The sequence below is a fragment of the Engraulis encrasicolus genome, chromosome 5, assembly GCF_034702125.1.
Source record: "Engraulis encrasicolus isolate BLACKSEA-1 chromosome 5, IST_EnEncr_1.0, whole genome shotgun sequence".
Taxonomy (NCBI): Eukaryota; Metazoa; Chordata; class Actinopteri; order Clupeiformes; family Engraulidae; genus Engraulis; species Engraulis encrasicolus.
The window spans coordinates 29,148,626-29,166,782 of NC_085861.1; positions in this window are offsets into that span (position 1 = coordinate 29,148,626).

The window sequence follows — 18,157 nt, forward strand, 5'->3', positions numbered from 1 at the left end:
CCTTGACCTTTGACCTTTGACCCAATCACTCCCACAAAAACGAATCAATTGTTCCTTGGGTCATGACCAATCATCCCACTAAATTTCATAAAAATCGGCTCAGTTTTGACTGAGTTAGACGAAGTACAAACAAACATTTTGACCTTGACCTTTGACCTTTGACCCAATCACTCCCAAAAAGTAATCGATTGTTCCTTGGGTCATGACCAATCATCCCACTAAATTTCATAAAAATCGGCTCAATTTACGTTTTTGACCTTTTCGTGACATTGACCTTTGACCTTTGACCCAATCACTCCCAAAAAGTAATCGATTGTTCCTTGGGTCATGACCAATCATCCCACTAAATTTCATAAAAATCGGCTCAATGTACGTTTTTGACCTTTTCGTGACCTTGACCTTGACCTTTGACCCAATCACTCCCAAAAACGAATCAATTGTTCCTTGGGTCATGACCAATCATCCCACTAAATTTCATAAAAATCGGCTCAGTTTTTGACTAAGTTAGACGAAGTACAAAACAAACATTTTGACCTTGACCTTTGACCTTTGACCCCAATCACTCCCAAAAACTAATCGATTCTTCCTTGGGCCATGACCAATCATCCCACAAAATTTCATAAAAATCGGCTCAGTTTTGACTGAGTTAGACGAAGTACAAACAAACAAACAGACAGACATATTCACAAATAAATACACGGCGGGCAAAACATAACCTTCTGGCGAAGGTAATCAGTCTCATAAATAAATCAGTCTCATAAGTAAATCAGTCTCATTTGATTTGGATATTAATCTCAGTATTTCACAATGAATTGCAAAAGATCAAGACTAATAGGAGTACTTGTACACGTTGTGATTGGCAGTACAATGAAGCAGTCACCTTAAAGGTATGAGACTAACTGTTCACTGTGACTGTCAACACAAGGGGCACAAAACTCAGTTGAAGGCAAAAGTTCTAAGTAAGTTGATTCCGTACGTACACAATGCAATAACAGACAAAATGCAATAAAATCAAATGAATAACTTTTATTAACTACCAAGTAATCTAAATAAAGCATTACATTCAATGTTGGTTAAATGGAATAATACAATCATAAGGCACACAGAGGGGGGAAAAGAGAGAGAGAGAGAGAGAGGCTTCTAGCCTGTGTGTGTGTGTGTGTGTGTGTGTGTGTGTGTGTGTGTGTGTGTGTGTGTGTGTGTGTGTGTGAGAGAGAGAGCGTAGGCGTGTGTGTCCCTGGTGGACACGAAATGGCGGACCAAACGCGCGCGCGTGTGTGTGTGTGTTTGGACAAGCCAAGCTAACATTGGCTACAGAAAGTTCAGGCAGAACAAAAGGCTACGGTAGCTAGTGGCTACCTAGTCCAAGGTAATAGCAGGTAGAGCTAGCTCTCGGTGAGGCTAGGGGCCCGCAACGGTGTCTGGGATTTCTGTAATTAATGTACGCTATTCCGAATGGAAGAGAGAGAGAAAGAACCGAGACAGAGCAGGGAGTGAGAGACGGGTTGTCTAGAGCAATATCGGTAGTCGACTACAAATATGGCAACTCACATGTGTGGGGAAATATTGTCTAGGTATGGGAATGCACCACACAAAGCCGGCTAGCATTAGCTAGCACAAGCTCAGAAAGTTTGCAGAGAGCACAGAACAATTAATGTCTGTCTGGCTGACAGTGCAGTGAAAGTTCTAAACTCAAATTGTATCGAGAGGTACAGGGGTTGTCCTGGGGTTTCTACTAGCCTGGTTATTCTCGAGGGAGAGGGAGAGAGAGAGAGAGAAAGAGAGAGAGAAAAGCGGTGACTGTGTGTCAGTAGGAACAGCTTATGCTGTGGAGATTAGCAGCTGGCTAGCTAATCAAGGCAGGGCCTGTTTGAGGCCGTGCACACAGTAACAAAATAAACACGCGTGCGCACGGAAGTTTAAATAACTGCACGGTCGCATTCGAGAGGTTCACGGAGCGTTCCGAACATTTATATGCGTCCAAACAATGCTTGAAAACACTCCGATCGTTTCGAATGAGACCTTCCCAGGAGAGAGAGTGGTTATCCTCAGTTGTGGACGAGAGTGGCCTGCAGCACTCGCAGTCTGCAGGGGACCAAACGTCCGATTCTCGGTGTGTAGACGATTGTCCAGCAGCGCACGAGGTCCGTGGGTCCAAACGTCCAGCGAGACAGGAAGGGTTGGGAAAAGTTGCTCACACAGTCCGGCCGTGCGATGCTTTAGGCGTGAAACTTTTGATGCATCAAAGTTCCACAAATGAATCCGGATGAAGTCTTGAGCAGGAACGTCCAGGCTACCGACTTATTAATGGGCTACTGCCTTCCAACAGTAGAAATCAAAGACACTGTTGTCTCTGATTGAAACTTTGCAAAGAAAATGAACTTACAGCTGTTTAGGGATGAACTAAGCGTTACATTATCTGTATTCGGCCAAAATATCAGCTAAAAGCTATGTTCAGAGTTTTGTGTGCACGGTCCCTTGTACTGCGCGTCGACACAGTTCCATCCTGCAGGAGAGCGAACGGAAAAAGAGAGCAGGATACTGTTTGGAGCATGGTTTTCTATAGCTTACTGTAGATCACTGTAAGGGGCCGTCCTTCAGTGGTACATTGTACACAGTCTCTTTTGGGCTCAGCACCCTCTAGAGGAAGAGAGGAGAAGTGGCTGTGAGACCCTACAATGTGTGCAGGGTGTGATTTGTTGAAGAACTAGAAGGAGGGATTTTAAGCATTAACAATGGAGTTACATACCCCAAATATTAAAATCCTATAGGAAAAGTGGAGGTATCAAAACCAGATGGGGGGACAATCCCAGCCCATCCCCCCCTACAAATCGCACCCTGCATGTGTGTATCCTGCAAGTACATGACTAAACACAAGCACACTGGAATGAACACACGCACATCAGCTGCTGCTCAACCCAATGAACTCACTCACTCACTCACTCACTCACTCACTCACTCACTCACTCACTCACTCACTCACTCACTCACTCACTCACTCACTCACTCACTCACTCACTCACTCAATCGCTAGCTATAAAAGTAGAAAATCTAGTATTTTCAGGACGGCTATAGTCTGATGCATCACACACTCTTTGTCTCTTTACTTACCACAGCAACTGTAGTTTAAAATCTGGATTTCTGAGTAGAGCAGAGATCGTCTTCACTCCAGAGTCTCCTAGTTTATTCTTATCCAGATTCAGACGTGTCAGGTGTGAGGGGTTTGAAATCAGCGCTGAACTCAGAGCAGCACAGCCCTCTTCTGTTACACTGCAGGACTCCAGCCTGGAAAGGAAGTGGAGAAGTAAGGGGAGATCACAGTAAATGTTGGTCAACCTCTCTTATACTTAGACACATGCAGACAGTCCATACACACATAGTATGACTATAGTAGTAGTAGCCAATGTAGGCTGTAATAGTCTGCTGCAACACACACCTATACAGGGTTCACACACACACCTCACTTAACACAAACACCCAATCACTGTAAGAAACACGGAAAAACACACACACACACCCAATCACTGAAAGACACACACACACACACACACACACACACACACACACACACACACACACACACACACACACACACACACACACACACACACACACACACACACACACACACACACACACACACACACACACACACACACACACACACACACACACACACACACAGAGGAATTCAGAGATAGCCCAGGATATGCTTTCTGTGTGTGACCGAGTGCACATATTTACTAAAGTACTGAAGTCTGACCACTGTGCAGCAATACTACCATAAACGTAACATAGATGTGTGACATAACATACACATGGCAATATATTTGTGCATGCATGTGTGTATCCCGCAGCAAGTACAGACTAAACACAAGCTCTCTCTCTCTCTCTCTCTCTCTCTCTCTCTCTCTCTCTCTCTCTCTCTCTCTCTCACACACACACACTCTTTGTCTCTTTACTTACCACAGCAACTGTAGTTTAAAATCTGGATTTCTGAGTAGAGCAGAGATCTGCTTCACTCCAGAGTCTCCTAGTGTATTCTTATTCAGATACAGGTGTTTCAGGTGTGTCAGGTGTGCAGGGTTTGACATCAGGGCGGAGGTCAGAGCAGCACAGCCCCCTTCTGCTATACTGCAGTTATTAAGCCTGGAGAGGAAGTGGAGAAGTAAGGGGAGATCACAGTAAATGTTGGCCACCGTCCGTTACTTAGACACATGCAGACTCTGTATACACACATAGTATGATTATAGTAGTAGTAGCCAATTTAGTCGGATGCATCTTTATTGCTTTGCTTACCACAGTCTCCATGGTTTAAAGTCTGAATTCGAGAGCAGAGTAGATATCTGCTGCACACCCGAGTCTCCTATTTTATTATGACTCAGATCCAGATCTCCCAGGTGTGAGGGGTTTGATCCCAGAGCTGAAGTCAGAGCAGTGCAGCCTTCCTCTTTTATACTACAGCACTCAAGCCTGGAGGTGTGTGTGTGTGGGGGGGGTGAGGGGAAGGGGGATGGGGGACAATTAGTAACAGGAGGTGCACAAAATTCACACTGCTGTTGGACTGTAACAACCAATGCACGGTAATATATGAATTTCATTACTTTGATTTGATCCATACAAACAAAAAGTATAAGATCAAACCGTTTGGAAGAGAACATGGCTGACTGACACACTTATACCACTACTGTTATTAATAAAGCAGTCAACATTCAAGGATAAACAAAATACGTTGTCTACATATTTCCATGCCCCCTATAATAGCTGCAAGTCAGAACAATATTGTAACCCCCCCCATCTACAGTCCTCTGATAACATTCTTATATACACGCACATATGATCCAAACAGAAGCACTACTGTATTAGCCTGCATTCATATCCAACTGGAGGATGTCATGGTTACCATTCCAAGTGGAGGATGTCATGGTTACTATGCCAACTGGAGGATGTCATGGTTACTATTCATATCCAACTGGAGGATGTCATGGTTACTATTCATATCCAACTGGAGGATGTCATGGTTACTATTCATATCCAACTGGAGGATGTCATGGCTACTATGCCAACTTGAGAATGTCATGGTTACTATTTCAGCAGCTTGGAATAGCAGCAAGTGTCCATGTAGAAGTAAATGCACTAATCAAAACAACAGCCCACCTCAATAATGAGCACAGCATTCTCAGATTTGTTTACGATCACTATATCTTACGGTTAATACAGTCATTTTTCACAGTGCTGTGTATAAAGTGTGTGTGTGTGTGTATGTGTGTATATGTGTGTACATCATACAATATCGCTCCAATACTATATGGCCATATCTGTTGAATACTGATTTCTGTTCTCATGTCACACATACATACAGTACATAGAACATAAGTCCCGTATTAGAAGTTGTATTTATCAAATTCAAACAACTAACTTGAGTTTCTTGATTCTGCAGTGTGAGTCCTCCAGTAGAGCACAGAGCTGCTTCACTCCGGAGTCTCCTGGTATCTTCCCACTTAGATCCAGCTCTGTTAGCAGTAAAGGGTTTTCATGTAGAATTGAAGTCAGATAGGCACAAGCCTGTTCAGCAGCGTCGCTCTTCAACAACCTACAGAAACAACAGAAGAATCACTAATTTCACACACTTCCACACTATTGCTACTCACCAACCCTCCAAACACACATGCGTATGCACAGGGCTACATACGAAGACAAATCAAACATATTGCACACAAATGCATATATACACGTGGGTAGATGACGGATAGGGAGCAAAAAACATTTTTTTCACAAAACATTGTTTATGAGGGAAAAAAGTATATGTCTACGTAGTGCAGCAATTAATCTTTCAAAAAATCCAAGTGGTCACAATGTTGGTCTATTCATTGATTATTTATTTACGTTGATAAAGCAATTTGCTGAAAATATGTCCTTTGGTCTGACGTTAAGAAATAAATATATTAAGTAATGTAGAAATGGCTTGATGGAGTTTTATGAACATTGTTACACTCTTCATATTTATTGCATTTTTTTAAAGTCTTAATTTAATGAGAAATTACCATTTAAGTATTTTTTTTCCCATTAGATGTGAGATTATTAGAAACCTTCGAGGAAAAACAGGGATATCTTTCTTTTAAATGTTCAAAATTGTCCGAATTTATACTAACTTTTCAGGGACGATAATGTGTTCTTCCCTAATGCAATATTCAGTGTTTATCAAACATATTGTTTAGCTCAAACAAATATTTGAGCGTTTAAAACATGTCACACCATAGGACATTCATGTCACGCTAAAGGACAGAAATGCAAAACTGAGCCAGAAACAAATATATCAACATGATTATTTTGTCTTTAGATCATAATATAATGTTGTAGTCAATATGGACCTACACTTTACACTTATAAGTCTTTGAATCGTCGATTATCAGCCTATCGTAACTCTTAATGACAGCCATGCGGTCATTGAATGTAACCTGCAGAGCTCATAAGACTCATACTGAAGTGTGACCTTGGCATGACCATCACACTTTTGTAGGTATGCTATGACTGTCACACCATTGAACCTGTAGTGTGTAGTGGCCAGTGCCTGTTTGGTATCTCAAGCTGGACAGCACATTTATGCTGTATATTGAGCTCTCCACAGCATACTTTATTCATCTACACTCCTCTATATACTCTCTCACTGATCTTTCCTTCACTGTTACCGTTATATTTTATGGTTTCAAAGCACCATTAATGACATTTTATATTATTTGACAGTATCTAAAATCAACAGCAAATATTCATCAACAATGCATCAAAGTATAAATTCCAAAGGCCAATAAAGGAATAAGTAATTTGAATACACAATATTTATCTAGTCAAACAACAAAAAAAAAAAAAATATGTACTACCAGTTGTTTTAAAAGCTATTTCTCAAATATCTAGTCCATTGGTGTGACCTGTTTGTCCTTTGGTGTGATACTCCAAAGTGTCACACCATAGGACTTTTGCCATCACACCATAGGACTTTTACCATCACACCATAGGACTTTTGAGCTTTTGAGTTAATTTAAAGCCATGTCGTTGCCAACTGAAATACAGTTTCACCTTTAGTAAGATGCATTTTCATACATCTACATAAGAAAAAAAAATGAAAAATATACACTATTGTCAAAATGTATTTTATGGCTGTCACACCAAAGGACTACAAAACTAATACATCTTGTGGTAGCAAAACATAATTGATTGACTGAAGAACTCTGAGAGAAAAATCTAAAATCCACCCTTGCCATTGGCTTCTTAAGGGTCTAAAGTCACAATTTATGTACCGCTGGAGCTTCAACAATAGATAATTATCCACAGAATTAACAAAAATATGATGTCACACCACAGGACATTGTTTTCTGCGACAAAGTTTCATAAGTCCATACGGTCTCAGAAAAACAGGGAAAAAATTAAGCATTGCCACTTGCTAAAATAGACACCTTGAAAAACATGCCAGGGTTGTTTAGACAAATGACTGAGCTTTGATTATTTATTTAAAAATGTTTTAATATGGAGAACCAGGCTTGCCTCAGTCACACCATTGGACAAATGTGACATTTCACTCAAAATTAAGTATACTTATTTAAGCTCTGGATTTATTACACATTACTTTTTCACAACAACGACATTAGTTTAATCATTTAAAGCATTGACAATTTTGAAAGCATGAATTTACTTAATTTTAAGAGCCTGCGACAGCAAAATTTACACGTCACGTCATCTACCCACATATTGTACAGACATTATGATAGATCGAACATGTTACACAGCTGTGCATGTATTATAGTGTATACACTATAGTGGGTAGTATAATACTGTACAATACACAATATAGAAATATAATTTAAAAAAACAAAGTCCAAAACGTCTTAAGGGGTAGAAGGTGATCTGATGTGATAAGGCGCCTTGTGGTAAACAAAAGAAAGTTGGAGTTGTATAGATTCTCTATTCTGTTTAAATACTGTATTGGACGTGTCCTGCGGGAAGATTATCCAGTGCTATGAGTGTCCCTTAGTGCAGTGATCATCCTGGACGGGGCATGTGGGAGGATTGGGTCTAGCTGCTTGCCTGGCTCTTGCCCGACCTGTAGTTCCGCACAGCTTTGTGAGCTCCACTACTAGGTCTGGGAGCATGTAGCAGGATTCCATTTCTACAGTCAAAAAATAATCGCAGCATTTATTGCTTCAATATCAACAAATTCTTTCAAAACCATTTTCTGTTGATCTCTAAAGCGTCAATATGGTCTATAATATGACCTGTGACTCCTCAATGTGAGCTGCCAGTGATATTGAAGTGATAAATGCTCGGCATTATTTTTTGAGTCCAGAAATTGAATCCTGCCACATGCTCCCAGACCGATGTGTGTGTTTGGAGTGCCACCAGGGGGCTCCAGAGCACACACACGGAGGTCTGGTAGGAACCAGGCTATCTAGCTGCCTTTACAAGTTGAAAAGAGGATTTGCAGGGGCATCATGCACTTCAGTCTTCTATGACGTGTGTCATTATACAACTGTATGACCTTGGGGACAAATGACCTCTGTAACCTGCCTGTCTTGTAGGAGACGGACTGACAGGGGGATCATGCACTTCAGTCCTCTATGTCTGTAGCTAACCAGACCCCTCTGATTGATGATGGTGTGCATGGAGTGGCTGGCCTTGACCAGACTGATGATGATGGTGTGCATGGAGTGGCTGGCCTTGTCCAGACTGATGATGATGGTGTGCATGGAGTGGCTGGCCTTGTCCAGACTGATGATGATGGTGTGCATGGAGTGGCTGGCCTTGTCCAGAATGGAATGCAGTCTGCTCAGGGTTCTACTTTGTAGTGAGAGTCTCCAATTCCATTCCCACCACAGACCCTGCCTTCCTCACCTAACCAGTCATCTAGTCTCTCTCTAATGTGACCACCTCATCAAGAAGATGGACTGTACTGTATATACCATGTCCTAATGTCACAATATACATGTACAGTAAATGCATACATAGAACAACACAGACCTCCGCCAAGGAGGCTGTTTGCTAGAACTTTTGACTATGTCACAACCTATTTTTATTTGAAGTCTCTCTGCCTTCTTTTTGTGAAGTTAGTAAAGTCAAGATTCGCCCTGTCCGCAATTCAATTTGCGGAAACTAGGGGTGTCTAGATTTACAGGTCAGCAATGGTGATCTGGATCACCACCAGAATTTAATCACTTGTTCCTTGGGTCATTAGCAACAACTCCAAAAAGTCTTGTCCAAATTTGTTGATCAGTTTTGAGTTATCCTGCTGACAAATAGACAAACAGACAGACAAACCAACACAACCGAAAACATAACCTCCTTGGCGGTGGTAACAACACACTGGCCACAATATAAATGCATCCCCAGCTCTACAGTAGTGGTGTCAACAATAATCGATTCTGCAAATGCATTGCAACGCTGGTCAGGACAATAATCGATTTGGCAAATGCCATAATTGATGCGCCATATTTATTCAAGTTTCAATTACTTCCATGGGTATTTACGGAGAAAATGAACTTTAAACTAAATGTAAACACTTCAAAGCATTGCAAACTGCATGGCTGATATTCACAACATCCAATAAAATGTTGGTTATTTTCCGACTGCTTGTATTGCCTCATGACTGATGAAAAATGACCCTTGCTTTCTGTAGAAATGTAATGCATTGCAATGCATCGTATAATTGGAGGACAGTATGGGTGTTTAGGACTACTATACTGTGTGTTCTTCAGTCTGGAAATGTAAGATAAAGCTTGGGGAGGTGTATGCATTGATATTGTGGCCAGTGTGTTGTTCTGTCCTTTGGTTTGATGGGGTGGTAGCCTTAGAAAGAGAGACGCTGGACATCTGGACACAGTATAGTAGTCCTCAACACCCATACTGTCCTCATTCCAATTTTCATTATTAATCCTTCCCATTAAAATATCACACAGCTGCATATGTGATTTATATCAGTGTTACTCTCATCAATGGACACTGAAAAACAAAACATATAATTACTCCCTGTTCAGTGTCAGACAGACTTTCAAACCAAAGCGATAACCTCAGTCAGTGAATGGTTTGTTGTCATGGGAGGCAATCATGCGATCCATTGACCACCTCATCACACTACAGCATAGAAAAACACACTGCCATAACAGATTAACATACAGCGCTACTACAAATATCCCCTCTCCAATATCCCACATTCCCAGGTGTACAGTAGTGCTGTCAACAATAATCGATTCGGCAATATGTAACATAATGGATACTGCAGCTTTAAACCTTAACTGGGGGCGTTGGCGTCAGGTGACTGTCGGGCACCAATTGCCCATTGTGCTCTGTTTTAAAAGTTGGCACATGTTGCTGGAGGCAGGAGGCATGTTACCGCTTGTGGCGGTTTTAGTTAAGATGGTTGTTTGCCAGAGTTAGTCAATCATAGATAGGACTTGGCACTTCGCCTTAATATGGCAATTTGCGCGTCGTGCGCATTGGTCACCGTGGTGTGACTTGTAAAAGACGTTGTGGTTGTGAGCGTCCTTTCAAGCGCTGGCTATCCCCCGTCCTTTGTCATGGTAGGTCTGATCACTTGTCCCTTTATTCCACATCGCATATTAACCATGCATGTGTAACAGTGACGTGCGCTGGGATTTATGGCTGGTGAGGCAACTTTTTCAATATCAGATTTTCAAATAAATAATTGCCAAATAGGCCTACCGACAAGTTCCATATGTCATAGCAGCTTTCTTAACATAAGGTAGGCCTACATATTTTGACATAAGCTTACTGCATTTCCGCAGAGAAAATGCTATTAGATCTCTCTCTCTCTCTCTCTCACACACACACACACACACACACACACACACACACACACACACACACACACACACACACACACACACACACACACACACACACACACACACACACACACACACACACAGGATTCAAACAGTGGTCTCACATATACCACACAGCACCAATGTGGACAGCAGAGCAGAGGAGAGGAGAGTAGTGGAGAGGAGAGGAGAGAAGAGGAGAGGAGAGAAGGGGAGGGGAGAGGAGAGGAGGAGAGAAGAGGAGAGAGGAGATGAGAGAGGAGGAGAAGAGAGAGGAGAAGAGATGAGAGGAGAAAGGAGGAGGAGTGGAGAGGAGGAGGAGAGGAGCTCAAGGAGAGGAGAGGAGAGGGAGAGGAGAAGAGAGAAGAGGAGAGGAGATGGGAAAAGAGAGGAGAGGAGAGGAGAGGGAGAGGAGAAGAGAGAAGAGGAGAGGAGATGGGAAAAGAGAGGAGAGGGGGAGAGGAAATGAGAGAAGAGAGGAGAGGGGGAGAGGAAAGGAGAGGAGAGGAGAGGAGAGGAGAGGAGAGGAGAGGAGAGGAGAGGAGAAAAGGAGGGGAGAAGAGGAGGGTAGGTGAGGGGAGAGTAGTGGAGAGTGTAAGCTCCTTCACAGCCCACTGCTCTCTCACACACACACACACACACAGGATTCAAACAGGGATCTCACATAAACCACACAGCAGCAGCAATGTAGACTGAGCATCACGGCGAACAAACCGGTGTGATAGCTTTCGTGATACGAACTGGATTCTCGTGCAAATGTAGGCCTACATCTACTTGTACGAGGCTACGGCAAGCGATGTGGGACAAAGGTGTGGCAGGAAGCGAATGTCAACGTAAACAGATATTACACACGCTTCGATATGGTCACCAAATATTTTGGGACTGTCATTTCTGTTATGCCTACACCTTGGAATTAAATCAGAGTCTTGTAGTTACACAGGTATATTTGATTTACCTCAACGGTACCCTGTACTCAACTTTACAAACAGTTACCGGGCACATGAGAATCCGGTGCCCATCACAAAAGCTACCACACTGGACAAGAATCACGGCGGATTCTCTCCCTCCCCACGGGTCTCACAAACACAGGCTTCACACACATAGGAAATTGGTCCTACCTGAACTCGTGCATCAGGTCCATGCGCCGCTCTTTTCCTTCACTTTGGCGTTGTGCATGCTAACGTTACTTTAGCCGGTGCTGTTCATCCAAAGCCCCAAACGTCGCCCCAAACGTCCAAAGCAATTTGGCATTGAATATGAGTAGCCGCGAGGATTTGTGTTTCGTGAGGCTCCTTAGTCCTTAGTAAATTGTTAAGTCGTAAAATCCCATGCGAATGGTCTTCCACGCATTCTCGCCGGTTGCAAACAAGACACAGGGGAAACAACAATATTTTCTGCAGTGTTGTACCACTCACTTTGAAATGATCGGGTAGTTATTCTGACCGGTCACCTGAGTAGAAAACCCTTCAGCTCTGTCGGTCCTCCATTCTTTATCACATATTTTCCCCTTGGAAATCCAACTTTGAGAATGCTCTTAGTTTCGTTATGAAATCCACTTGTAGCAGTCAACGTGAACAAGCTAGCCAACAACACCGACTGACTGTATTGTGAACTTCAGATTCACTATGACGTAACTGTCCAGCAAGACTCAACACCAGAAGGAGTCTGCGGCCAGGCTACTGCTCGCCTCACCATTGTATCTTTCAGTGGGCGTTATGCCAAAGCGTCCAGAGTAAAGAAATGATAATCACACGTAGAAAATATTTAAAAAATATCAGGAAATGAGGGCACACCATACATACTTCTATTAAGTGTATAAAAACGTTTAATACAATATTACCAGGTTGCATTCACAGAACGAGCAACATGGCGCATGCGCGCAACTTTGTTAACGAGGGATTGCGCAATCCGGGGTGAGGCCAGTTCAGAGTTGCCCCAAATTCAGCGTATTCGGAGCAATTTGACATGAAATGGGCAAATATTACGATTTTGGCCACGGAAATGATTGAAAATGAGTGAAACTGTTTAAATACTGCTCAAATGGTAGTTATGGTGCAGATGCTCGAAAACAATAGCTGTTATTGTTACTATTATTCACATTAACTGCATCTCATCATTCTCATCTGGAGCTGGTGAGGCCGTGCCTCCCCTGCCGTATTGGAGTGCACGTGCCTGATGTGTAACTCACTGGTTGTCATTCATCACTTTATTAGGAAATTGTGTGGGTCTCGTGAATGACTTCCCCTCCTGCCCGTGCGTGAATGTGCCCCTCTGTCTTGGTGCCGTGGGTCTCCACTTGGGGCTGTCTGCGGGCTGCTGCTTCGCCCTGTAGTTGCCGTAAAGGATAATTGTGTGTGCGTGTGTATGTGTGTGTGTGTGCGTGCAGGTGTGCGTGACGTTTTTCATTTGCTTTGTCCAGGAGAAAGTGAGAGTTCTCTGTCTTTTATTTTCAGTCTGTGTATTGTTTTGTTTCGTTTGTCTTTTCTGTTCACTCCACACTATTGGGCCCGCGTAGTGCGCGGATCACCCTAGCCTACTGTAGCCCCTTGTTTGCCGTGCGGTTTAAAAGTGTAGTCTAGCCAGAGCCGGTTCTGATCTCTGTGGGGCCCTAAGCAAAAATATGCCAAGGGCCCCCCCTAACTATAAAAAAAATCAAGTCATCCAGACCAGAGGTAAGAACGGGTAAAAAAATCCAAGCCCGAACCGACATGGGCCCATGGGAATTGGGCCGGGCCCGGCCCGAGGCCGACTAATTATTGGATGTGTAGGCCCGAGCCCGAGGGAAGCCCGAAATTTCAAATTTTATTTATAAGGAGGGGTGATCTATGATAACAAATCAAAGCCCTTAAATTAAAGCCATTAAAGTATTTTGTTACGAAATCTAAGTTAAATAGACTGTATAAACATGCAGGCCATCTTTTATATTTCTGTGTATGCTGCACTGCAGTGCACAGAGGTTACATTAAGCGATAATCCATCATTGACGCTTTTTTTAAGAGTTGGCGGAAAATTTTAAGGGCGTCCGTCATTTTGACCGGCTGATCATTGGGCCATAAGCCACAGCAGCAGTACGACCTTAAAAATCTAGCGCGGCACTTTCACAGAGAGAGACAGCGAGACAAAGAAGAACAACGACGCGAGCAGCAGAACAGGAATGAAGGAGTTCTTGAATTGCCATTGCAAGAGTTTATTAGGCTACAGTATGTGTCGGGTTGATGAGGCGACCTCTGTTTTTTGCAGACCACGCGTCTCTCGTGGCCAAAACACGGCCGAAATGCCTCAGCGCACTGTGATGGGAGGGAGAGGCGAGGGAAAGCGCGTGCATTCTAGCAGCAGGCACTGCACTGCTGGATTATCAACTGACGTGGAATATTATTAACGCACAGCCTACATAGCCTATTTATTTATTTAAAAAAAAAAAAAACAAACAAAAAAAAACTGTCAACGATAGAGAAGCCGAACCCGACCCTACCCGAACGTAATGAGTGACATTTCAGGCCCGACCCGACCCGAAATTGGCTCGGGTTCGGGTTCGGGCTCGGGCCTGGGCCAAAAATCATAGGTCTAATCCAGACCCCCCCCGTTTTTTTTCCAGCAAGTATATATTTGGGCAGCCATAGGCGCATTTGTTCCCACACTAGCTACAGTTTTTCAGACCTTAGGGCCAGATTACACTTCCGGCCTGATAAATTGACTCACACGTGGATATACATGAATGAAATTATTATTATTATATTAAATTATTACCCACAAAGGTTAAACATAAAAAATGGCATTGGTAGGCCTACCATGGGAGTTTCACAATGTGGCATAGTCCTTAGTAGGCCTAATCTAAAGAATTTGGAAAAAAAAAATATATATATTGTCTATCCATAAAGGTTCCCATTAATTTAGAAATGACACAAACTAGACTGGATGCCAACAAAATACATTTCCTTTAATTATTAGCACAGGTGTTGCCTAAGAGTATCCTAAATTAGATATTGGAGGCCAGGCTTGCACATCTAAAGATATAAGGCTTGCAAATGCAAGACGTGGTGGTAATGTGAAAGTAGCCTACTTTAAGTAGGTGAGCAAGTGAATACACTGCGCGCCCTCGCCAAAGTTTTCTCTCGCCAGGAGGAGTAAAATGAGCAGGATGCAACGTTCCAAGCGGAATTTAGCATATTGCGTCGTATTTCGCTGTTAAACGTTTGTTGACCACTCTCCATCTCCCTCTGCAAGCGGGGCTGGTGCACGATACCTGTGATGTATTGTGTTATTTAGTTGTAGTTCACCTCCTTACCACAGGGTGGCCTCCACGTTAGTGAATACATAGGTCTAGTACTACAGTACAAGTGAACCTGTATTATGTTGAAGACTACTATAAACATACAGTCATGCTACGATCGGTCTCCGTGATTTATTAATACAACTTCATGCCTTGGTTATCAAACCAATATATCACATGGTGTCAGAAGTGAACTAGTTGATCTAGAAGAACTATGGAGCAACTGAAACCTCCGAATAGTCTGAGCTTCGAGGGGAACGTCGCTGAAAACTGGAGAACATGGGTTCAGAAATTCGACCTCTATCTCATCGCATCTGGGTTGGCGGAGAAGAGTGAAGAAAGGCAGTGTGCAACGTTTCTACATGTGGCGGGAGATGAAGCCTTGAAGGTATATAATACAATGGAGTTTGGAGAGGGAGAACTGGATTTGGCTGTACTGAAGGAAAGCTTTAGAAAATACTGTGAACCAAGGAAGAATGTAACTTACCTGAGACATATTTTCTTCACGAGAGCGCAAGGAAAAAGTGAAACCATTGACGCATACGTGACTGATTTGAAAAATAAAGCTAAGGATTGTGGATTCGGAACATTGAACGATGAACTGATAAAAGACCGCATAGTGTGTGGAGTGAACAATGACATAGTGAGGGCAAGACTCTTGCGAGAAGATGAGTTGGATTTGAAAAAAGCATTAGACATTTGTCGAGCTAATGAAGTTACACAAAGCCACCTGAAAGCTCTGCATGAGGAATCAGACATTGCCGTGAACAAAATAACCAAAACAAAGCCCAGAGCTAAGCAAGATAGCATGCACGTGAAACGTGACAGGAAAGATGGTGATGAATGCACGCGATGTGGATACACACACGAGCCTAAGAAATGTCCAGCATACGGAAAAGTTTGCAATGAGTGTTCAGGAAAGAATCACTATGGCCGAATGTGCAAAACACCAAAACGAAAGGGCTACTCAAAGAAAACGGAGAGAAAAGTTCATGAATTAGAACAGGAAGAAAATGCTGAAATGTTTCTAGGTTGCATTGAAATGAAAGAAAATGTGCCAATTAAGCGCCTAGATACAGTCTCTGCAAATGAAAAGGAAAATCAGAAATGGTCACAAGCACTGAAAATAAATAACCATGCATTGACATTTAAGCTAGACACAGGAGCAGAATGCAATGTACTTCCGTACAAAGAGTATGAGAAAGTGGCAAGCAAGAAAGCGCTACTGAAATCAAATTGTAGGCTTGTTACCTATTCTGGCCACACGATGGAGCCAAAAGGCAAGGCAAAGCTCAAGTGCTACCACAAAGACAAGGAATATGAGCTTGAATTCCAAGTTGTTGATGGCAAATCACCTGCAATTATTGGCAGAGATGCATGCACAGAGCTAGGCTTGATTAAAAGAGTGTTCAAAATAGGAAATGAAGAAAATGACGACATCTTAGGTGAATATGAAGATTTATTCAAAGGCTTAGGATGTGTTCCAGGATTACACCGTATCCAACTGGACAAAGATGTTCCACCAGTCATCCATGCACCGCGCAAAGTACCTGTGGCATTGAAAAACAGAGTTAAAGAAGAACTAGACAGAATGGAAGACATTGGTGTCATTGCGAGACAAACAGAGCCCACTGACTGGGTAAATAGCATGGTGACTGTAGTCAAGCCAAACAAACTGAGGATTTGTATTGACCCACAAGATCTCAACAAAGCGATACGCCGAGAGCATTATCCATTACGCACAGTGGAAGAGATCGTCGCGGAAATGCCAAATGCGAAGGTGTTTTCTGTACTGGATGCTAACCATGGCTTCTGGCAAGTGCAACTCGACGACGAAAGCTCCAAACTGTGTACCTTCAACACTCCGTTTGGAAGGTATCGGTTCCTGAGATTACCTTTCGGCATCTCGTCCGCTCCAGAGGTGTTTCAAAAGTGCATCGCGCAGCGTCTAGAAGACCTGGAGGGAGTCGTGAACATTGTTGATGACATTCTTGTGTGGGGAGAAAATAAAGAGCAGCATGACAAAAGACTGAGACAGCTGTTAGACAGAATCAGAAACATCAACCTGAAGCTGAATCGAGCTAAATGCAAGATCAGAATGACTGAAGTCAGCTATGTTGGACATGTCTTGTCAGCAGAAGGACTGAAACCCGACCCAGAAAAGGTCAGAGCGATACAGGACATGCCGGAACCAGAGGATAAAGCAGCTCTGATGAGATTCCTGGGAATGCTGCAATACCTGGCGAAATTCATACCGAATCTGGCAGAGGTGAGTGCACCTGTGAGAAAACTGCTAGAAAGTGACATAGCATGGCATTGGGAGTTTGAGCAACAAGAGAGCTTCAGAAAGCTCAAGTCACTGGTGAGTAACACCCCAGTGTTGAGATACTTCGATGTCAACAAAGACATTACGCTGTCAGTAGACGCAAGTTCTGAGGGGTTAGGAGCAGTGATACTGCAAGAAGGACAGCCCATAGCATTCGGATCGAGGTCTCTCACTGAGTGTCAGAAAAGATACGCTCAAATAGAGAAAGAGCTTTTAGCTATCGTCTTTGGCTGTGAGAAGTTTAACCAGTACCTTTATGGGAAATCGGTGCACGTTGAATCAGACCATAAGCCCTTAGAGACAGTGTTCAAAAAGTCACTACAGCAAGCCCCACCTCGACTTCAAAGAATGCTCATGAGACTGCAACCCTATGACTTACAAGTCAAATACAAACCTGGCAAAGAGCTGTACATAGCAGACACACTGAGCCGTGCCTTTCTCAAAGAGCACAAAGAACCGCTGTTGGAAGATGAATTACAAGTGCATGTTTTGTCATCTTGCCTGCCAATCTCAGCCGAAAAGCTAAAGGCATTCCAAACAGCAACAGCAACAGATGAGGAGATGCAACAGGTGATGAAATGCGTTCAGACAGGATGGCCTGCAGAAATCAGACATGTTCCACCAGAGGCAAGGAAGTACTTTACTTACAGAGAAGAGCTCACATGCTCTGATGGCCTACTCTTCAAAACCTCACGAGTTGTTGTGCCGCACAGCCTGAGGGCAGACATGCTG